General features: G+C 46.4%; 1 protein-coding gene across 5 annotated transcripts in view; it reads right to left on the minus strand.

Moving 5' to 3' along the window:
- Nucleotides 1–16,031, minus strand: part of RGS8 (regulator of G-protein signaling 8) — a 47,475-nt gene extending 31,444 nt beyond the window's left edge. The window contains exons 1-4 of one of the 5 annotated variants that reach the window (XM_018060690.1): nt 15,882–16,031; nt 2,444–2,543; nt 2,183–2,298; nt 960–1,032 (exon numbers count right to left, since the gene is read on the minus strand). The gene's annotated coding sequence lies outside the window, so the exon portion shown is untranslated. Of the gene's footprint in view, nt 1–959; nt 1,368–1,388; nt 1,449–2,182; nt 2,312–2,443; nt 2,544–15,881 lie in introns of those variants that run through there. The other 4 variants (XM_013970422.2, XM_013970423.2, XM_013970424.2 and 1 more) reach the window with 4 other exon arrangements.

Genomic DNA, 24,188 nt, shown 5'->3' on the forward strand with positions numbered 1-24,188 from the left:
AAAAAAAAAACCTTCTCTCATACTACTATAATTAATCAAATTAAAAGACTGCTTTCTTAAAACTGGGGGGAAAAGAATTAGACTTTGTGTGCAGGGGACTGAGCTAGGGCTGTGTTCCTGGCAGGGACGTTTCCTCAATCTTTGCCCTAATGGTGCGTATACCTGCTTGCGCAGAAGTCAGGAAATCAAAGTCCTTCACAGCCATAAGGGTCACCAGGAATCATTACTTGCGGCATCTTAGCCTCGTTTTCATTGACTTGTGGGTTAGAGCCCCAGAGGAGGGGGACACCCAGGCCAGGAGCCTTTATTAGCTTGGGGCCGAGCAGAATCAGGTACCACCCACACTCACAGCAGGCAAGGTCACCTGGGCTGTATTACCTGGCCTTCTGTCCCTGCCCTGCAGCTCTTCGGTCCCACCACCATCCATGCCGGCTTCCCAGGGCTGCTTAGACGTCTGCCTCTCTCTCTTCCGCATCCAACACTGGCCGCTATTGCCCTTTAAACCCCTCCACCACCCCTTTTATCAGCTTAGAGTCAAGTATGTAATAGTTTGCAGGATACCCTGACCCCACCTTTCTCATTCATCCCAGCACCCAGGGGGTGTTACCCTAATTGGCCCTCGATTTGAAGAAGAGTTTGGGGTTACCCAGAGCCCAGGAAGGTCAAAGGTATGATGGTACCATGCTCCTTGTGCCCTAATAAGTGGGCATCAAGTTACAGGTGACTCTGGGGCAGACAGGCTGAGACATATTGGAAAGTGAGGATACTCAAGGGGAAAGAAAAAAAAAAGGTTAAAAGCGAAGAGCAAAGATTTATAAAGAGGGGAAGAGGAACTAAGAGCCTCAGCGGGAAGAAAGCAATCAATATGCATGGAGAGGCAGGTTAATTAAATATGGATAATGCAATCAGCCCACACGGGCACCCCAGAGAGGAAAGAGAGTAACCCAAGCGATACTCACTGTCTTTGACCAGTCCTCATGGCCTGCGGGTCTTTGCCAACCGGATGGTCAGAGAGGCTGCGGGTAAGGAGCTCTGGGGAAAGAGTAGATCTTTCTCTTAGCAGTCAAATCCTTGGCGGGTGAAGGGCATGTGTGCATGAACACGGAGGCACACTTGCGCACGTACACACACACACACACACATATCCACACGCCTGCATGCACAGCACACCTCCCACCACTTGAGCCGGGCAGCAAGCGGCCCCGCTGAAAGCTCTTCTCTCTGCTTGTCACATTCGGTAAATACTGAAGCAGCCTACACCCAGCGGGCGGTGGCTCAGCTCCCGGGCACAGGCTGCACGCCCATCCTCATTGGCAGGATGAAGGAGGTGCCCCTGAGCGGAGCTCGCCTGGCACTCCTCCCGCACCTCCGTCTTCAGCCTCACTAACCTGCTTCGCTGCTCCTCTGGCTGCAGCTCAGCAGCTCAGGGAGAAGTTCCCACAGCCCAGAGCTGCCTCCCTCGGCACCCAGAGTCTGCCCAGGGGGGCAGCGAAGCTGGAGGTATTAACTCTTTCCCACCACCAGTGAGCTGAAAATCCAGGGTCTGGGTGCGGGGTGGGGGGCGTCTTCTAATGAGCCCTGCTGCTGGCTGAAGGCTGGTTGCTGCTTAGGGAGCAGGAAGCATAAAGATTTTGCCCCCAGACAGCTGCTGACAGCAGAGCCAAGCCGAATCAAATCTCCTAATGAACCAGGAGGAGGGGGGCTGTCTTGCTGGGTGTGATGTGATGTGATAAATGCAGAGAGCAAGAAAGCTATGGGGCAGGTCACACATCTAAATTCCACCCCCTTTCTCCCAATTTCTATTGTGCCGCACTGCCAAGCCACACCACAGTGCTGAAGTTACCCCCCACTGCCACAGCTCAGCTGTCCCTCTTACCCCACAGCGGCGTTGGTCCCCTGTAACCCATCCCAGTCCCCAGAACCAACCACACCACTCCTCACTTCTTAATGAGAAATCTCCACCTCCCCAGACTTGTACATTTCCAAATCGATGCTCTTGCCTCTCACCTGGGTTTCCCTACGCTGGAAATTCACCCCTCTCTCTCATCCATCACCTAGCAACTTCCCCCGACTTGCATTTGTCACGGAATGAGACTTTTCCCTTTGTTCTGCCCAATCCGCACATTATCTCTATTTTTCTATCTTCTACAGTCTTTTTTTTTTTCCTTTCAAATCACCTTACCCACATGGATCTTCACACTGCCCGGTTCAGTTCCACAAGGAGGACTCTCTCTTCCTGCTTGCCCTAGTACAGTAATTCTCCGAGTGTGGTCCCTGGACCAGCAGTGTCAGCAGCACCTGGGAATGTGTTCGAAATGTAAAGTCTTAGGCCCCACCCCCAGACCTACAGAACTGGAGACTCTGGGGATGGGGCCGGCCTTCCAGGTGATTCCAATGCATGCTAAAGTTTGCAAACCGCTGTCCTGGGGTAAAGCTTACTTACCTTCTTTCTCCTCATTCCACTGCAGGTCTCTAAGGCACCGCCTCCTGCTCCCGCCCAGGAACTGGCTCCCAATGCGCCTAGACTTGGCTGCAAATCATTCCTGAAACCCAGAAGGCAGCACTCGCTGGAGACATCAGCAGATATCACTATGGAAAATGCTGCTTTTATTCTAAAGATACCAGACTCTCTTTGTTGACCCATTCCCAATGTAGAAAGCATGGTCATATGTTGTCACTCAACAATCCCTTGCCACAGTCAAGAGACAGTATTATCATGCCTGTGACACAGATCAGAGAACTGAGGGTAGAAAAGGTGACCTGCCTTTTACAAAGTGACACCACACGTCAGAGGCACTTCAAGGACCAGAACTTGCTTCCTTATGACTTTTAGAGCAGAGCTTTTCCTACTACGTCACGCCAGAACCCAGTCTTTACAGACAGATCTATTGGTGCAGAGCCTGGACCCTTGCAGTGCAATGACTCTGCCGCAACCACACTGATGATAGGATGAAATAAAAATTCTGAGGCTGCCTCCACAGTGACTCATAGTCTCTCTCTGAAAATGTCCACAGTGCCCCTCTGTTAGGTAAAGGGAACTTCGCGTTATAAAAGGAGATGCAAATGAGCGTTTTCTATCCCTCCGAATTCCTGTCTTGAACCCCGAGGCAAACTGTGGTTTCGGATTAAAGCATAAAGAGAATCATTCACTTCTGGGCATTTTCCTGGTGCGCAGAAAGAGGCGCACAGATAAATCGGTGAATAAAAGCCCAGCGATAAGCACTTCCCTAATCCAAGGTAAGTGAGTGAAGTTGCTCAGTCGCGTTCGACTCTTTGCAACCCCGTGGACTGTAGCCTACCAGGTTCCTCCGTCCATGGGATTCTCCAGGCAAGAATACTGGAGTGGGTTGCCATTTCCTTCTCCAGGGGATCTTCCCGACCCAGGGATCGAACCCGGGTCTCCCACATTGCAGGCAGATGCTTTACCCTCTGAGCCGCCAGGGAAGCCACCGAGGTAAGTTTATACTGTAAGGTGGATCCACCCCTGGACTCCTCATCCAGGGCTAATGTTTAATGAGCACTTAGTATGTGCCCTTTTCATACTGTTCATACTCCTTTCATACTGCAAGGAGATCAAACCAGTCAATCCTAAAGGAAATCAGTTCTGAGTATTCATTGGAAGGACTGATGCTGAAGCTGAAGCTCTAATACTTTGGCTACCTGATAAGAAGAACTGATTCACTGGAAAAGACCCTGATGCTGGGAAAGATTGAAGACAGGAGGAGAGGGGACGACAGAGGATGAGATTGTTGGATGCCATCAGTGACTCAATGGACACGAGTTTGAGCAAGCTCCGGGAGTTAGTAATGGACAGGGAAGCCTGGCGTGCTGCAGTCCATGGCGTCGCAAAGAGTCAGACACGACTGAGTGACTGAACTGACTAGTATGTGCCAGACACTGTGCTAAACACTGCACTTTGTTATCTTATTTAACTCTCATCAAAAACGTATAGGCTACTCTGGTGGCTCAGACGGTAAAGAATCTGCCTAATGCAGGAGTCCTGGGTTCCATCCCTGGGTCCAGAAGATCCCCTGGAGAAGGGAATGGCAACCCACTCCAGTATTCTTACCTGGAGAATTCCATGGACAGAGGATCCTGGTGGGCCATAACCCATGGGGTCGCAAAGAGCTGGACATGACTGAATGGCTAACACAAACTTACAAGACCAATGTCTTTATCATCTGTTTTATAGACGGGAAAACAGAGAAAAGCCATTTATAAGCAACAGAACTGGGGGTCTGATACCAAACTCAGTGCCTCCAGCCTATTCCACCTTTCGCCTGAACACAAAGGCAGGGTCAGTGTGGGACCCCTCTACCGGTGCTAACACAGGGAGCTGGAGGCCTCCTCCAAGTCTTACACTGCCCAGTCCAGCATCCAGGATTTAAAGGCACTGAGGAGGCAAGGGAGTGCTGTACAGGAGCCCAGCTCTCAAGTGGAAGCTGACCCATATTCACCAGGCATCAGAATCTTCAATTAGTCTTTAGAGAATTAATACAGTTGCAGCAAGTCAATAAGCCAACCCAAACGTTTAAGGAGAGATACCATAATTAATAAAGTTTTAAAAGAAAGGAATATAAAGAGCAGAGGGATGAGGGTGTGTAGACATGACTCTAGAAGGAGTAAAAAGAAAATTAAAAGCACTGCAAACTTTTTATTTTTTTTATCAACTCTCCTAAACACCAGGGAGTAAGCTCACAGCACCCCAGTTTGAGCAGCACAGACCTAGGACAGGTCCCTCCCAAGGGAGGACTCTAGGGATTTCCCTGGTGGCCCAGTGCAGCAGGCCCAGGTTCAAGATCCCAAGTGGTGTGGGTGTGCATGCTCAGTCGTGCCCAGCTCCTGGCAACCCCATGGACTGTAGCCCACCAGACTCCTCTGTCCACCTCCAGGGGATCTTCCCGACCCAGGGATCCAACCCACTTCTCTGGAGTCTCCTGCATTGGCAGATGGATTATTTACCACCAGCACACCTGAAAAGCCCCCAAGATCCCGCATGCCCCAACCAAAACCCAGTGCAGTCAAATAAATAAATAATTTTTTAAGGGAGGACTCTTATCTTCCTTCCTGTAGAGGCAGGTGTATAAAGAATTTAGAGGCGGGAAATTAAGTTGAACCGAGGGGATATGTATCCTGGCATGGTTTTCTTTCCCAAAGGAGAGAGACAGGAAAAGGCAAGGGGGTTGGAGGGCTAATGAGAAAGGCCCTTACTACTTGGACTCTGGTCCAGGGACGTAGAACCCTGGATTCATCTCTGTTTACAGCTCCTGAGCTGCTGGCTGAAAACTAGGCACAGGACAGCATCTCATGTTGCGACGCATGGTTTTTCCCGGGAAAGCAGTCACTGCAAGCCCTGCTCTGGCTTCTCAGCATTTCTGGCTGCCGGGCACCTCGATGATCGTCCCTTTCTGCCCTTGCTCCTCTGTGGAACTCCATCCTCCCAAGCACCGTGCACGGCTTCTCTCCAGAATCAGGCCTTTGGTCCTAGCTCTCTTGAGCTCCATGCTGCATTTCGAGAGGTCTTCTAGACAGCCCCACCCCTCTCAGACCCTGCAGACTCTAAACTGTCTCCAAAAAAAACCACCTTTCCCTCCAAGTCCTCCATTCTTGCTGGGCTCCTGTGTGCGTGCATGACATCACTCTGTTCTAGACCCTTAAGGGAATAAATGCAGGTATCTGGGGTTTCCTTACCTCCATTCCTGTTGCTGAATTGATGTCTAAACCTTGTCATTGTATTTCTGATTTATTTCTGAATTTCCTCATCTCTCATCCATTGATGCTGCCAAGTCAGAGGTTATCAGCACCCAGCACGATGCATGCCCTTCCACCTCCCCTAAATAACTGATCTTCCTGTCCCTATTTCATCACCCCCATTCCCCCACAAGCCTTCTGGCACACTCCACTACTACAAGAGTAACCTACTGAATAAAGCAAATCCTCCGCGGTGGCTCAGTGGTAAGAATCCACCTGCAGTGCAGGAGACACGGGTTTGATCCCTGGGTCGGGAAGATCCCCTGGAAGAGGAAATGGCAACCCACTCCAGTGTACTTGCCTGGAAAATCCCATGGACGGAGGAACCTGGCGGGCTACAGTGCACGGGGTTGCAAAGAGTCAGACACAACTCAGCAACTAAACGGCCACAACCAACAACGAAGCAGATCACCTGGATAATGGGCTCCACGGTAACTCCCTGTTCTGCCTGATACTTCAATGATTTGGTCTCATCCATCTCATATCCCGTTGTACACTCAGGCATGTGCGTGTGTGCACACACACACACATGCATGCATGCAAGCACACACCTGATTCCTCAGCTAGTCTCTGAATGCCTCCACTCTGGGTCTGTCTCTTAACTCCCAGTTCCTTCCTGAAACCCAATATCTCCCAGCTAAACTTCACCTTTCCAAAGCTTTTCCAGAGCTCCCTCAATCGGGAGGAATCCCCCCATCCCGACATCGCCGCTGTGCTATGCGATTCTCTGACAGCCCGCATCACAGCCTGTAGTTTATCCTTGTGATTTATGTTTTCAGATCCTCCCAAATGACTGTGTGCTCCACAAAGACAGACTCTCTGACTTGTTCCCCCTGCTATCAATTTTCATTGCCTGGTATGGAGCAGGTGTTTAATAAATGTCAGCTGCATTTGATTTTCAGTTCATGAGAAAATGTGAAAAATCACCGAGGATTCCTTATGGCACAAACACACCAGACTTCTGCAGTCTCCAGGTCAAGATGGAAGTCAGCCTAATGTTAATGACGCCCAGGGGCAGCCGTCCAGGTACCTACGGCATCTGCAAACTATTGTTCCCAACTGCCTGGTCGGGGCAGAGTGGAATTAATCAAGAGCAAAAGGACACCTGGCATTGTCACACAGGCTACAGAAATGTAATTACATTGAAGATAAAGGGAATTAAAGACTGCAATATAATATTTTTAAAAGCCACGATAGTGGAAGTGGAGGTTTATTGCCAAATGCCCCCTGTGTGCTTATTTCATCAACATACCACCTAGGATAGGACCACATTAAAAGCTTTTAATAAAACAGTCATTTGGATATTAGATTTGAATTCTGGTCAGCATGCTAAAGCTCTTCCACAAATCTTTTAAAAGCAATTTCCAGTTTGTAGCTTCCTAGTAACAGTAGAAACATGAATCAACATATGCCACATTGATTTGGGGTTTCCATGGAGACTGGAAGGACACAGGGAAGGGAAGGACAGAAAGAGGCCAGTTGGCCCAAAATTCTGCTAAAAAAAAATGCATCTCGATTCCATTCCTCTGAGCATTAGCAGCCTCATTTCCTTCCTGTTCATCAGTTCGAGCTTCCTGATATTTAATTTGTAATAAGCCTACTCGACTTTGCACAAGGAACATCAGAGGGGGCATGGAAAAAAAGTCAGCAGCTAAAGGTGTGGGCCCAGGAGGTTTGCAAAGAGGACCCGAGAAACACAGGCTCTGGAACCAGAAGAGCCTCTGATCCTCACTCTGCTGCAAACTAGCTCCGTGACACTCACTGCCCTCACTAGCTGCATGATTACCAACTAACATAACCAAGAGCTTTGAATTTCAATTTCCTCATCTGTAAAACACAAATTAACACACCTGCCCTATTTTTCAAGGTGGTTATAAGAAAGAAATGAGACAGTCTGTGGGAAGGAAAATGCTTTGCAAATTCCAGCACACTGTACCCTGTTATTATATTTGGTGATGCTCTGTGCTACTCTGTAAATGGAATTTTGCCAGTGAGCAAGTCTATGCAGAACAAGATTGATGACTTAGTAGAGAGTAGACTGACCTGGAAAAAAAGAACAGTGGGTTTGACAGCCCTGAATTTCCATCTCTGCTCCTTGATTTCCCCAGATCTGTAACTGCGGGCAAGTTATTCTCCCTCTCTGAGTGTTATTTTCATCATGTCATCAGTTTGCAATAAAGATTATAACGATCCTAGTACCAATGTCATCAGCCTGTTAAAAGGATCCAATTAGATAACATCATCAAGTTCAGCACAATGTTTGATGAACGGCAAATGACTGTGAGCCACTATTATTAGCTATATTAATTGTTTCATCATCTGTAAAATGGGAATTAGAATTCCTACCCTTCCCTGCTTTACATAGAGGATGACTTCAGTGATACCCACTCAGCTATTTGATAAGCTCTCTGGGAAAACACGCTAAATAAATAGAATGTTATTGTTTAAAGATTCATGTTTGCCACTGGCTAAGCCAGGTGACAGCAAAAAAAAAAAAAAAAAAAAGAAACACATTTGTAAGGATTTTCAAGCTTCTTGGTGGATGGGCGTTACTCAAGTCCCTGATACGAAAGCCCTTTTCTTTTGTCCGCCTTGAACCTTCGTGTGTCTCCTTGTGACTCCCTCCAGCCTTTCCTTCTTTCTCTCCTCTTTTCTTTATTCATTATTTTTATACTTCTCCTTCTAAGTGTGTCTAGAAGGAATTTTAAAATGAATCTCTGGAGGCTTTGTTGTCTAAACTGCAGTGGTTCCCTAGAGCTCCTAAAATTAAATGGCAGACCTACACTGGGAGAAATGACATGAAATCAGGAGTCGTTGTGGAATTACAGGATTCTCAGACAGTCTGATTCTCAGTTAAAAAACAAAACAAAAACTTAAGAAGCACATCAACCAAATACAGTGTGTGAAATTTAACTTGGACCCTGATTTGAATTTAAAAACATAAAAAAATATTATGAGATAATTGGGGGAAGTGGGAGCACTGATTAGATATTATTATTAATATGATATCAATACTGAGGGTTTTTTTTTTCCTTAAGCAATCTTACTCTTTAGAAATACACTTGGAAATATTTAACATTGCAATGATATGCTATCTGGAAATTGCTTAAAAATCATCCAGGGTGGTGAGTGCAAGGGGGTCAAAGCTGAGTTGTCCTGTTTTCTTGACTTGTGTATTTTTGATAGTATGCCTAATTTTTGTTTTGTTTTTTTAGTGTGACAAGATATGCTTTAGTGAAAAGAGCATACAGTGTGTAAACTGTTAGTGCAAGGAAATCAAAATATGAAAGATGCGATTGGAATAGAAATTGATTTCCTGTTTATTTTCCATTGTAAGCTTTCTTCCCCATGGATAAATCAACTTAAACAAAACAAAACAACTATTATTTGACTCCTAGGGAGCAAGAGCTAAAATTCATAGAGGTTCAGAGCAGGTTTGACTCTCAGATATCACCTACAGAACCTAAACTTTAAAGACTTTGCCCAAAGTCACATTGCTTAGAGCCATAGTTAGGACTCAGCACAGAGCTATTAGAACAGCATCCAGCTCCTTACTTCCTTTCCTCCCACTTCTGAGCTGCCCAAACATCCAGAATCCAGGGCCACAAGTCAACCTTGGGTGAGGATGCAAAGGATGACCTGTTCGCTTACATCACCAACCCTTCCCTGCCCCTATTGTGACCTGAGCCTTACACAGTGAACTCACTGTTTACAAATTAGCTTCCCAGTGGCCAGCTGGCTTCTGCAAAGGCAGTCAAAGGGCAGGAAGCCAGGGAGTAAGGAAGAGCGTGCATGCTCCTTGGCCATTGCTCAGTCATGTCCGACTCTTCGTAGCCCCAGGGCCTGTAACCCTCCAGGCTCCACTGTCCGTAGCATTTTTCAGGCAAAAATACTGGAGTGAGTTCCCATCTCCTCATCCAGCAGATCTTCCTGACCCAGGGATTGAACCCACAGCTCCTACACTGCAGGCAGATTCTTTACCACTGAGCCACCTGGGGAGTCCATAGAGAACAGAGGGCTCTATAATGTGATCCTTCACAGGTCCACAGCCTCATCTCCTGGTTCATCGTGATCATCAAGCCCTCAGGTACGAAACAACCACGACCTCCTCTCCTGTCTCCTCATCTGCAAGTCTATGCACACCCACCCCTCGCAGGAGTGTCTATCAGGGCACATTCTTCCTCGAGGCCCTGCTTCCCCGCTTAACCCTCCCTGCTCGATCAGCTCTCTATCTTTATTCTTTCTCTCCCCCATTACACTTATAAATAAAAGTACTCTTTCATTTTAAAAAATCCCCCTTGGGCATTCCTCCCTTTGTCAGCAAAGCTGTCTGACAGCATCTCCCGTTTCCCCACTTCCTATCCCATCCTCAGTCCTTCACAATTGGCTTCCATCCCCACCACTGCCCTGAAACAGGGACACCCCCCCCCCACATCCTGTGAAGTCCAATGACGCTAGTCTTTAAGGACCTCTTCACTGCATCCACCACGGTGGCCCTTCACTTCTAGCATTCCTGCTCCCTTAGCCTCCTTGACCTGACACTGTCCTAACTGCCCTCCCCCTTGGTCTTCTTTGCTAGCTCCTCCCCTTTCAAAGCATAAATATTTATATTCTCCTGCTTTCTAACCTTGGCTTCCTGTTCTCCTCTCCTTAAATGCTTCTTGGGCAATCTTATCCTTGTCCGCACCCGTAACTACACAGATAGACTGACCATTTCCAAATACTTTCCTCTAATTCTGGCTCTTTTCCCAATTGTAAACATTCTTATAGCCCGTGGTTGCTGAATATACCTCTCAGATATTCCCCAGGCACAACATATGCAGATCTATCTAAAACTTGAGCACATCATTCCGCTTCCTCTCCTGACCCATTTCCCCCCACCCTTCCCCCATATACCTACAAATCTTGGCTTTCTCTGCCATCCTTGGTTTCAGCTTCTGGCACCAACATCCACTGAGTAGCTTGAGCCAAAAATAGGGAAGCAATTAGAGATGACACCTTTTCTTTCATCTCCTATAGTCAAGCAGTTACCAAACCATACTGATTAAATCTCCTTTACAGTTTTTACACCTGCCTCCTCTCTTTCCTTACTACCATCGCTCTGGTTCACCTCCTGGCTCCTAGTTCCTGGTTCTTGTTCTCCAGCTCTGTGATCCAGCCTACCTCCTTAAATTCAACTCCAGTCTGCAGCCATAATCACCTATGTGAATCACAAATATGATTATGGTCCCTTCACCTCACAACCTATAAGCCCAAGCCTCGGGATAAAGTTCAAGCTTTAATAAAGATTCTGACACATAAAGTCCTCAGGAGCTGGGTCCCACCTACCTGAGAGTTGCCCACCACCCCAGTGGCTGATGCTTCATGCTATAGTAACTCCAAACTGCTCACAGTCTTGAGCACACATAATGGTTCCAAGTCTCTAGGGCTTGTTTCTGCAAATTGTTCTGCCTCCTCACCCTTCTAGCTGCACTCAGGACCACTTCTCCAAGCAGGCTTCCCCCTACAGCCAGGTTTTGTGAGTGTCCTACTCTGTGCTCCTGGACATACTTCTCTACCTCAGCACTTGGCATGATTAAGTGCCTACAAGCTTCAGCTCCTACCCAGTCTCTTAAATTCACCAAGGACAGGAAACTGTATCCACTCTTTCATTCATTTATTCAACTAACCCTTAAGTATCTCCTATGTGCCAAGCTGCGGTGTTGGAGAAGACTCTTGAGAGTCTCTTGGACTGCAAGGAGATCCAACCAGTCCATTCTAAAGGAGATCAGCCCTGGGTGTTCTTTGGAAGGAATGATGCTAAAGCTGAAACTCCAGTACTTTGGCCACCTCATGGGAAGAGTTGACTCATTGGAAAAGACCCTGATGCTGAGGGATTGGGGGCAGGAGGAGAAGGGGACGACAGAGGATGAGATGGCTGGATGGCATCACTGACTCGATGGATACGAGTTTGAGTGAACTCTGGGAGTTGGTGATGGACAGGGAGGCCTGGCGTGCTGTGATTGATGGGGTCGCAAAGAGTCAGACACGACTGAGCAACTGAACTGAACTGAGGCTCCAAGCAATGTACCAGGCAGCATAGGTCCATTTCATACCTATACAGATGACACAGGTAAAAGATTTCTCCTCTCTACATCTCTGACACACAGCCCAGTGCCTGGCACCAAGAAGATGCTCAGTAAATGTTTGTTGAACTTAACTGAACCAGACAACAGGTGAGTGAGGGAGGCTGTTTGGAGCAAGGATGATGACTGGAAGAGGCAGCAAGGAATTACAGAAATGGCGTGAGCTATCAGGTCTGGTAAAAAGGGTTCAAACTCCAACTTATCCCCTTTGTGGCTGAGTTATCTTGGCTTAAGACCTTGCTGTCTCCTCTCTGAAATCAGAATACTAAAGCAATGCCAACTTCCTGAGCTACTATAAGAATTCAATAATATCTAAGCAAACATGGATTGTAAATTCTTCAGCCTTATCAAAACATGAAGTCACACTGAGAGCATCAGAGTCACAGAAGACAAAGGCCCAACGGCACACAGCAGTAGAGGGGAGGCTGCAGAGGATGGGGCAGCAGGGCAGGAGATGGAGAAGCAGCGGGCCCTAGTTTTCAAGGCCCTGGGGCTGAGACGTGAGTGCACGAGGCCCTGCAACAACAGGAGTGTGGCTCTCCTCCTATCTCACAGTGCCAGGGTGCTGGTATCAATCTCTTCCCATTCATGCTGCTGCTGCTGCTGCTAAATCGCTTCAGTCGTGTCTGACTCTGTGCGACCCCATCGACGGCAGCCCACCAGGCTCCCCCGTCCCTGGGATTCTCCAGGCAAGAACACTGGAGTGGGTTGCCATTTCCTTCTCCAATGCATAAAAGTGAAAAGTGAAAGTGAAGTCGCTCAGTTGTGTTCGACTCTTCGTGACCCCATGGACTGCTGCCCACCAGGCTCCTCCGCCCATGGGATTTTCCAGGCGAGAGTACTAGAGTGGGGTGCCATTGCCTTCTCCCTTCCCCTTCATAGACAGTAACAAAAGCTTTACCATTTGCCATCAGGGTCTGCAGCTGTGGGTAAAAAGCAGCTTCAGGACTCTCCCCCTCCTCTGAATATAAAATCAGCTGTTTCTAATCCTCCATTTTTAATGACTTCAGCCAATGGCTTTTATGTCCTCCCTGCCAGGTCCAGTCCAGCCAGCTAGCCAGATTTATGCAAAAAGGAAGCTCCACAGCCATCAGACCCAGGCTGGCCACACCAACTGTGGCACAAAATGGTGGTGTGGAGACTGGGGGCAGCTCTCCTGCTGGGATCTATTCCTACCTTCACAGAGCCCCCTGGAAAATGAAATGCTTTGCTTTCAGGCCTGTGCCGGGCGCACATGAATGTCTGCACTGGGGGCGGGAGGAGGGACCAGGGCTGTGTGGGTGCGCTCTGATGCACAAAGATGCTGAGCAAATTCTGACACTTTTCCTTGAGAGACAAGGCCCTGGTAGGAATCTACCTTAAGCCATTCAGCTTTTCTGAAACCCTCTTCTTTTTAGGACCTTTTATTGAAGGATTCAAAAGCTTTTTGGAAATTCCAAACAGAGAATAAAGGTCCTGATAAAGGTTCTGGTGAGAATGTTGATGCTTCTTGAGCAGTGAAAGGTATTCTAATTTTCAAGACAGAGGAAAAGCAAGGAGAGTTTCTAGTGGCTCTGGAGCTGTAAGTATTTGGACAGAAATGAAATGAGCAAGCATATGGGACGGGAGAGCCTAGGAAAGGATTAGCAGGATAAATATCCTAAGCCATGAAGTCGTGATACACAACAAAACTTATATTTGTATGGCACTGCCAAAACCTAAAAATTGCTTTCACTTCTTTAGCTGATCAGGTTTCTTAAGCTCCTGGAGACTAAGTTTTAGGGAAGTTGGAAGGATTAAACAGCATCATGTAAGGAAAATACCTAGTAAAGTTGCCCAGCACATCTTGATAACTGGCAGCTATCATCATTTTTTAGTTGATTCTCATAAAAACTTTTGGAGGTAAGTTGGGCCCTTGTTATTGTACCCATTTTACAGATGATAAAAGCAAAGCTGTACAGGATCCCTGAGTGAAGGGCACAGGGTAATTCAATTAATGACCCTAGGGAGACTCGAACCCAGGACCACCAGGGCTTTTTCCACTCTATACAACATTGCATCACATTCAGTACTGCTGCTGCTGCTGACTCATCCCTGAGACCCACATTTGGAGGATTTTTTAAATGGTAATATGATGGATCTTGTGCAGCCAACCATCTACCTCTTACTCAATCCCTTGGGAGTCCCTGGCATTTGTGAAATGACTCTTGTGGTTGAAGCTCACTGATCCATAGGAGAAAGACCTTGGCTTCAAGCGAAAGTCTAATTCAAATGGACAAAGAATATGAGAAAGTTTTAAGATTCCTTTGTGCATAAAGCACTGTGTGAGAAAAAATTTTAATGCCAAAATAACAGGGTCTCCAGGAGCAGCTTACCTTGGCCAGGCCACGGTGGACTAGGGGTCACCCAACACTCTCCAATCCCCATTCACCCCTCTCCCATCAATCTTCTACTAGGACACCTATTTTAAGTACTGAGCAAAGAGCAAATGGTTAATAAAAACAGTTTGCCAGACTGACTGAGTGCTCACAGGGATACCATTCCCAAACTAAAAGTAAAAGCCATCATCAGCATAATAACACATTGCCAGTTAGAGCTTTGAACTTTCCCCCAAGCACGTAGATACTCTCTCGATAACCGTTATCTCACTCCCCCACTTTCCAGCACCTCCCGCATCTTCCCCAAAACACCTGGAGTTTTCCAAAACTGTAGGAACAAATAATCCAAAAATAACCCAAGTTGCAGGAAGGGGTAGGCTTTCCTTCTTATTTCATTAGTTTGAAAGCATCCCAAGATAAACACCTATGAGGACCTTCAGCCAGGTTTTAAGTATGGAGTGAAACAATAGACTGAGATGGAATGACTCTAGCACAGAGAAAAGCCGCTCTCCTCCATGCCCCCCTAGACAGCTCTGAGAAGCTGATGCCAAGAAAACACCTCCTATAGACGTTTACTGTGTCCTCAACTCACTGCTTAGAAATTGGTGACCTGCCCTCTCCTAAAAAAAACAATCGCAGCTACGTGTGGCGATGGAAGTTAACTGGGCTTACTGTGGTGATCTTTGCATAATACTTGCATATATCAGATTATTACGCTGTAACCTGAAACCAAAACGATGTTAGATGTCACTTGTATCAGTTTAAAAAAAAAAGACCATCCCAGAAAGTCTCATTTTAAGACTATGTCTAAGAAAACAATCCAGAATGTGAACAAAACTTTATGATATTCTTCCAACATTATATGCAATAATAAAAATGTGGGAAAATATTTGAAACTAGAAGTTGGTGACCTGCCAGCGGATGTGTTAATTAACTCGATGGTAGGAGTCCTTTCAGAATGCATACATGTATCAAATCATCCCATTGGGCACTTTAAACATATTACAATGTTATCTGTCACTACATCTCAATAAAGCTGAAAAAGCAAAAAAATCAGTGACCTCCGATGTACTTTGATCTCCCTTGAACCCACTGTGATCGTGAGTTCTCCTGCATCGGAATGTGTCACCAGCGTTAGTCACCAGCGGCACAGGGGACCTGCACGCTGTCTGCAAACAGAACAGATGCTGTGGGCAGCCAGACTGCTGTGCCGGCGATCCACCGAACGCAACAGCAAAGACATGAATGAAACGAACAGAAACAGTGTCACGGTCCAGGCAGCAATCTACCATAACCACAGAGCCCCCGAAGGGATCTGCGGGGAGATACTGCGTCCCCTTGGACCAGAAAGGAGGTTTCAGGGGAGGAGAAAGAACCAAAACAGGATATTGGCAGCTTAGCACCCACTGACCGGGAAGAATGGGTATGTTCCTGCACCCTTGCTCCTGGCAAGAGTGACCGGCTTAACCCAGTCTGTCTAAGGAGCTCTGTTAGAAAATGGGAGGGTAGGGTTATGACAGGCAGACAGCGCCTTTTCTACACTGGGGTGTCCTGCACTTCCCAGCAAGACTCATGGCTCAGGATGGCCGGCTGGGGAGGGCCAGTTTGGGGACCCTCTCTCCCGGCTGGAACAGCAGCTCTCTCTTACCTGTCTGGTGAAGGGCAGTGCAGCTGGGAAGGTTTGGCTGGCGCCGGTACCAGCTGGGCATGGCTCGGTGAAGCCCAGAGTGACCGAGTCAGCCACTTCCTGGTACATGGGAGAGGGCTGCCGAGGGGCGGCTCACCTCACCTCGGCGAGTCGGGGGGGGGGGGGGGGGGTGCCCCTAGCAGGGCGGCTGTAACATGCGGCTCCTGCTGGCTCCTCACCCGCCTGCCGGGCTTTGCATCTCATGAACCGGGAAGGCGGCTAGCGCCCGGGGAAGGGGGTGGGGAAGCGGAGGGAGGGGAGGGGGCACTCTGACAGATGATGCGCGCTGCCACGCAGAGTCGGGGGAGGACCGCAGACTCTAGCAGAATGGCACTGCCTATGAGGCTCTCCCGCTGACATCGCGAGCTCACTGGCAGCTGCCTCCGAGGGGCCAGTGCGCTGCAGAAGGCAGGGAGAAGCAGAGCCCCCAGGGGTCTGAGGGTGGAAGTGGAGGCAGAGGGGGTCCCCCAGGGTTGCACAGCAGGGAAGGGGTGAAACAGGGTAACTGGCCTCAGGAGAGAGAGGAGAACCTGCCTCGCCTCAAAAACAGACCAGGATGGATGCAAAAGACAAAGGCTCAGCCTCAAAGAGCTCTCTCCTGCCATAGCCAACAAGCAAGGATACTCTGGCTTTAGGATGGCTGGGCAAGGTAGAGGAAGCCCAGTTCTAACTTTCTCAATGAGGATTAAAAATCAGCCAGGGAAGAGTGTAATGCATGAAACGTTTCGTGTTATTTGCCACTCCACACCACAGGCCAGCCTGGGTGCCCCTTGGTCAGCCGCCCAACCTGTGATGGGGGTGTGGTGGCAAGAACAAGGACCAAGAGAGAGGGCTAGGAGGGGACAGAGAGAACATGTCATGCGATGCTTCTGTCTGTAAAGTTCCATTTGGATGATCAGGAGAAAAACTTTGTGGACAGCTTGGGCCTGGAGCAGCTTCTGAGGGTCAGGGATAAATAACCATTGGCATCGGATTCTAGAGTCTATGAGACCTGCCCCCCCCACGTGGGCAGCAGGTTCACCACACAGGCCCTGGAGCTGACAGTCATCGGCTCTGTTTACAAGCAGAGCCAGAGAAAGAGGCTGACGGGGAACAAACAAATAAACAGCAAAGCCAGAAAAGACCAGAGGAAGTGCAGCTGGGGAGACTCGATGAGCACAGCTAATGAACGGAGAGAGATCTCAGATGAGGACCTTCTCCGGAGGGCGGGGAGGGGGATGCAGGGGCCAAGAACTGCGACGGGTTTCCAGGGACCCGTCCTCCCGCTACAAGCTATTTCCTTTCCTTCAGGCCGGCGTCCACACGCCCTGACCAGCGCCGCCCCAGATGACCCCCAGGGGACAGCTGCTCTCGTTAGGACAGTGTCACTGTGATCCATCATGATCACCAACCGGTTCACTGCAGCGTCAGACACTGCCCCAGTTCAACAAAATCAGGTCAATTTGGCCAACAATCCTTGGCGCCGACTGCTCGCCGTGGGGGTTGCAAACATGACTGAGATGTCTTTGTCATGTCTCAGGTGATCCAGAGGAGAGAAAGATTTAAGTAAGTGATGCTAACTCATAGATAAGGGGGCTAAGGACTTCAAAGGGTGACACGGAAACACTGGAGCGGGGAGAGACCAAGCCCACCAGGTCCTCTCCCAGGAAGCTTCATTGATCTGCATGATGAAGGTGACCAGTGGATTTTGACCCATGGAGTTTAGTGAGAGGAGAGTTCAAGGCTGAGGAACAGCCTGGGCAAAGGCAAAGAGTCTAGAGGTGCCCCCAGGGGGCTGGGGAACAGTGAGCACTTTCAAGGGAGGCCAGAGTAGAAAGTAGCGTGTGATAGGAGGCCGCAGAGGAGGACATAAATTAATGGGTACATTGCAAACAGATAGTAAAAAAAAAAAAAGAGAGAGAGAGAGAAACGTTTAAACAAAGCAATGTTGGTCAAATCATTTGCATTATCAGATCCAGGTTTGAGGAGATGCTGTAGAGAAGGACTGGAGGAAAAAAAGAATCTTCTTCAACGCAGGAGATGCAGTTTCCATCCCTCGGTCAGAAGCATCCCCTGGAGAAGGAAATGGCAACTGACTGAACTATTTCTGCCTGGAGAATCCCATGGCGGGCTACAGTCCATGGGGTGGCAAAGAGTTGGACACGACTGAGTGACTAAAAAACAACAACTAGGTGAAAGAGGATGGATAAATCACAGAGATCAGCAACAGTGCAACAACAGGCATTAGGCTAAGTGAAATAAGTCAGATGGAGAAGAATAAATACCATGTAACCTTATATGGAAACTGAAAAAAAAAAAAACTCATAGATACAGAGAATAGATTGGTGGTTACCAGATTGGGGGTTAAGTGAAATGGGCGAAGGGAGTCAAAATGTACAAACTTCTAGATATAATATAAACAAGTCATGGGATATAATGTATACTATACACCATGGTGACCGTAGATTCATATTTTTTAAAATTTCATTGCAATTTAATTGACATGTAACACTAGTTTCAAGTGGACAACCTACTGATTTGATATTTGTTTGTATATCGAATGCACCGAGTCCACCAACTTGATGGACATGAGTTTGAGTAAGCTCTGGGAGCTGGTGATGGACAGTGAAGCCTGTGTTCTGCATGCAGTCCATGGGGTCACAGAGTCAGACACGACTGAGCAACTGAACTGAACTGAACTGACTAATGGTGACAATAGTTAATGACACTGTGTTGTATATTTAAAAGTTGCTAAGAGAGTAAGCCTTAAAAATTCTACTCACAAGAAAATAATTTTATGACTATATGTGGTGATAGATTTAAACTAGACTTACTGTGCTAATCCGGAGAAGGCAATGGCAACCCACTCCAGTACTCTTGCCTGGAAAATCCCATGGACGGAGAAGCCTGGTAGGCTGCAGTCCATGGGGTTGTGAAGAGTCGAACACAACTAAGCGACTTCACTTTCACTTTTCACTTTCATGCACTGGAGAAGGAAATGGCAACCCACTCCAGTGTTCTTGCCTGGAGAATCCCAGGGATGGGGGAGTCTGGTGGGCTGCTGTCTGTGGGGTCGCACAGGGTCAGACACGACTGAAGCGATTTAGCAGCAGGAGCAGCAACTGTGCTAATCAACTCACAATTCGCACAAATTTCGAATCAGTATGCTGTGCATCTGAAACTAGTGTTACTTGTCAATTATATTGCAACAAAATTTTAAAAAATATGGATCTATTTAGCAAAAAGATCAATAAAAGAGTTCATAACCTTCTCAAGATTTTTTTCCTTCTGAATCTCAGATTTTGCATGATTGAATAGCAATTTATGAGAACAATGAATCACATTTGCATTCAAAATATAACCCTTTTCTCTTGGGTGTCCTTTCTGCAAAGTTCCAATAGCATCTCCAACCTGTGAGAGATTTCTTCTTTGATTGTATTATTCTGATTAATTTCTCTAGGTTATTTGATATAAATATATTTACTTTGGTTGTCAAAAAAAATTTATATGGAACACTGGAGAAAGTGGGGTCCACGGCCCTGCCACACTGACCAAATGTTGAGGGAAGAAATATTTGAGCACATCGAAATATACACTAGGCAAACAAGTTGGGAAGATTTTGCTTAGAGGATGAAACAAATAGGATGCAATAGAGGTTTCGAACACACTTGCAAACTGGGGCTTGCTCTCTCTTGCTACTTTGGATTCCTATGGTCTTCATGTGAAGAGCTTACTGGATGAATAGAAACATGTGATCCAGTCACTACTGCTGGCCCAGTCAACAGCCAGTCAGCTATCAGTCAGGTGAGGTCTTAGTAGATAGCAGATAATCCATAGTAGATAATCCAGCCATCATCCAACCCACAGCTGACTTGATACATGAACAAGCCCAACCAAGGTTGACTAAACGGCACAAACCTGAAGGATTGCCCAGCTGACCCATGTAATTATGACCCAATAAGGAATTTTTGTTTTAAGCCATTTTGATTTAGTTTTAGGATATTATATTACACAGCAAAAGCTCACTCATACATCATGGAGTAGCCCAGATTTCAAACCCATTCTAGGTATTTCCAGCTCCTTTCCTTGCACATCAGCCAATTTTAATGTATCTACTACCCCAACTTCATTTCTAATATTAATGAATAAAATTGACATTGGCAACTAATGAAACCCAGGTTTTATGACAAAGGTGATTTGTGTTAGTCTCTTCTGAAATCTTCATCAACCATTTTTTTTTACCTCAGATCAGTTAATATTTTTTCTTGAATATAAAAAGTATGTTAATTTACTCACCTATCATGACATAGTCCATTTCCTGAGTGTAGCTTTGGAAGTTAACTTCTTGCCAGCTATTCAATATTTTGTTCAAATGTCTAATTGTCTCACAGGGATTGCTTGCTTTTAGAGAGCAAAGAGGGGCTTCCCATGTGGCCCTGGTGGTAAAGAACCCTCCTGCCAATGCAGGAGACACAAAGAGCGGTGGGTTCAATCCCTGAGTCAGGAAGATCCCCTGGAGGAGGGCATGGCAACCTACTCCAGTATTCTTGCCTGGAGAATCCCTTAAAGGAACCTGGTGGGGTACAGTCCATAGGGTCGCAACGAGTCAGACATGACTGAAGTGACTTAGCACACTCACACAGAGAGCAAGGAGTCATCCTTCTGTGTCTTTTACACTGCCTAGTGTAGCCTTTAAGTGATTTCCAGACCAGTAAATCATGGTCCTGGTAAATTTGTAAAATTCCCAGGCAGCAACCACAGGATCATCAATCTTTATTTTTCCAAAGAAGAAAACATTAAAAGCAGTTACCTGCTATTACCATTATTTTAAAAAATAATCTTACTGCCAAAAAATTATGAAGGACATCATCTTAGAATGAAGGATAATTCTTCCCATGAAAGCCCAATTGGAAACTTTTAATCCACTTTTAGGTACTTAGGAGCTGATATAAAGAAATACATACACACATACACATGTACATACACAAGTACGCATGCATGCATACATACACTGGATCATTAGATTATTCTCTCATCTTTCGTGATGAGTGATAACTGTACCTTTGACTGGATACAATCAAAGATGGATTGGGCTTTCCAAGTGGTAAAGAATCTGCCTGCCAATGCAGGAGATCCATGAGACACAGTTTCAATCCCTGGGTTGGGAAGGTCCCCTGGATGAGGAAATGGCAAACTGTTCCAGTATTCTTGCCTGAAAAATTCCATGGACAGAGGAGCCTGGCAGGCTACAGTCCGTGAGGTCACAAGAGTTGGACACGACTGAGCAACTGAACACACATGCACGCTTCAATGGGTTGAATCTGAAACCTACAGATGGGCTGCATCATTGCATGAAACAGTAGAATAATAAAAGGCCATAATCAGAGAAGGTGCTTGATAAGAACACCTAGGAGCTACCTGAGCGTTTGTTGCTGTTGTTCAGTCACTCAGTCGTGTCTGACTCTTTGAGACCCCATGGACTGCAGCACACCAGGCTTCCCTGTTCTTCACCATCTCCCAGAGTTTGCTCAAACTCATGTCCATTGAGTCGCTGATGCCATCCAACCATCTCGTCCTCTGTCATCTCCTTCTCTTCCTGCCTTCAATCTTTCAATCTTTTCCAGCATCAGGGTCTTTTCCAAAGAGTCTGCTCTTCAAACCAGGTGGCCAAACTACTGGAGCTTCAGCATCAGCATCTGTCCCTCCAATGAATATTCAGGGACTGATTTCCTTTAGGATTGACTTGATCTCCTTGCTGTCCAAGGGACTCTCAAGAGTCTTCTCCAACACCGCAGTTCAAAAGCATCAAGTCTTTCAGCATCCATTAACTTTGCTAAAGGGATTAGTCCTTTTCCATATTGACTCTGGAAACCTGCCCAGGAGCAGGTCCCAACCCCTCCCATCACTGCAGTAGATCCCAGTGAGATACATTTGCAACATCACAAAAATAAACATGCAATAACTAGCCACAATTCACATTTTATAGAGCACTTTGAAGGCAAACAAACTTTCCTACATTTCAGTTCACTCAGCACTGTGCAGCTCTTGGAGCTCAGGAATCCTATCCGAATTTTGAGCAACTGCAAAACTACCTACAATCATTCTTGAACAGCCATTTAAGAAAGCATTTGCTATGTCCCAGACTAATATCTGACATGAGTATCCTGGGACCCAGATATGGTCCACAGGCTTTGCAGAAGTCAAAGAAAGAATAAGAGAGTTCTAGCCTGAACAAAGGAGCTTCCCCTGTGGCTCGGTGGTTAGGAATCCACCTGCCAGTACAGGAGATGCGGGTTCGATTCCTGGGTTGGGAAGATCCCCTGGAGAAGGAAATGGCAACCCACTTGAGTATTCTTGCCTGGGAAATCCCATGGGCAGAGGAGCCTGGTGGGCTACTGTGCATGGGGTTACAAATCGTCAGACATGACTGAGCCACAAAACAACAGCCTGAATAGAAGAGACATTTCCTAGTCCACACCCAGCCCTTCTGGAGGTAAATATCAGAACCCACTACAGCTTGATGTACATATGCACATGCTTAAGATGAACGTTTAGTAAATTGTTTACATACATTCTGTGGTAGACATAGAATTTCAAAACTTATGTAGGATCATGCCCATATGTCTGCTCACTTATGAGCATATACACCCATATATGGTGCTTAATATAAAAGCCATTGAAAGGATGAATGAAAGAACAAGTGAAATTTCTACTAGAAAGAGGATTTACTTATTAATTTAATCAATTTATACTTATTTAGCATTTGCTAGGGTCAGGCATTATGCTAAGGATACCAACGTCAGGCATACTTCTATAAACAAAGCAATCTTGGTTGCTTGTCTTGGGTTTCATTCTCCCTACCCTGCCTCTGTCCCTGTATCAAAACTTATCTAATTTAATCATCTACCTGCTATTTATGAAGTGAAGTCATATATATTGCAAGGCTGTTCTCAACAATGACCCTGTAAGCCCATCTTTTGTTTTTGAACAGCTGTTGCTCCAAACCTAGTCTCTGTTATTCTAAGTACCCTTAGATCTGATGCCCTAATTTCAATCCTGTATTTGGTCTTTGTTGTCAGTTACTGCTGTGTAACAAGCCACTCATTATCTTAGCAACTTAAAATAATCACCATTGGTTATTGATTACGGATCTCTGGGTCATCTGGCTGGTTCTGATGATTTGGGCCAGGCTTGGCTGATCTTGGTTAGGCTGGCACATGAATCCAAAGTCAACTGGTGGGTCAGCAGGGCCTGGTTGGTCTAGGATGGTCTCACCAGCATGCCTGGCACTTGAAGGTCTGTTGGCTATGGTGAGGGACACATGTCGCTCATCAACCAGGTGGCTAGCCAAGCTTTTCTTGGCAGAAGTAAGGTCCCAAGGAAAAGACCAGAAGTGCAAAGACCTTCTAAAGCCCAGGCTTGGCACTGGTACAACCTTACTCTGCCCTACTTTATTTGCCAAACCAAGTGTCATAAGGCCAGAGAGATTCAAGATTCTATAAACAGACACCACGCTTGATAAGAAGGGCTACAAGTCACATCATAAAGGCATGAATATAGGGAAAGGCTGAGGAATGGGGCTGTTTTATGACAAATCTACCACATTCTTGGTACTTGAATTTATTTCTGGAATTTGAATCTTTGCTTTGCCTGATCTCAAACTTGGCTCACCTCTCTGAGGTTTTCAACTCTTCTGCCTCAGATAAGACTCTCCACGTAACTTCTAGCCCATTAGGAAGGCAACCCCTGAAGCCAGTCCCTTCTTAACAAGAGAGAAACTCAGACCCCTTCTACGAGTCAGTTCTCTTATTCTGAAGTAATCCTCCTCTTGTCATGAAAAAAAAAAAAAAAAAAGAAAGAAAGAAAAAACCCTTCAGCTATTGCTAAAAATAGATATCTGAACCAGGCTGAACTCCAGCTGAAAACTGTAATCAAAATTCTGATACCCAGAGAGGGCAGACCACATAAGAAGAACATTTACAAAATGCTACCTTAACAAGGTTTATTCCTTGTTGAACAATAAGAATAAAATACTCTATTTTTTCAATTCTAAAACAAATTCTTGCTCACATTTTAACATGTCTGTAGCTAAGATGTCTTACAATCAGCAAGTATGTCTGATGGGGTAAGACTGGTAATCCCCCACTCCCACCAACGCCCCTCAAAAAATAGATATATTGAAACATGATTCCTTTCTCAATTGATGGATGGAGCTTTGTAACTGGGAAAGCGTTGCTGTGGGTCACCACCTTGTTTATGAAAATGATCCAAATGAAATCAGAGAAAAGT

The sequence above is a fragment of the Capra hircus genome, chromosome 16, assembly GCF_001704415.2.
Source record: "Capra hircus breed San Clemente chromosome 16, ASM170441v1, whole genome shotgun sequence".
In the NCBI taxonomy this organism is placed as follows: Eukaryota; Metazoa; Chordata; class Mammalia; order Artiodactyla; family Bovidae; genus Capra; species Capra hircus.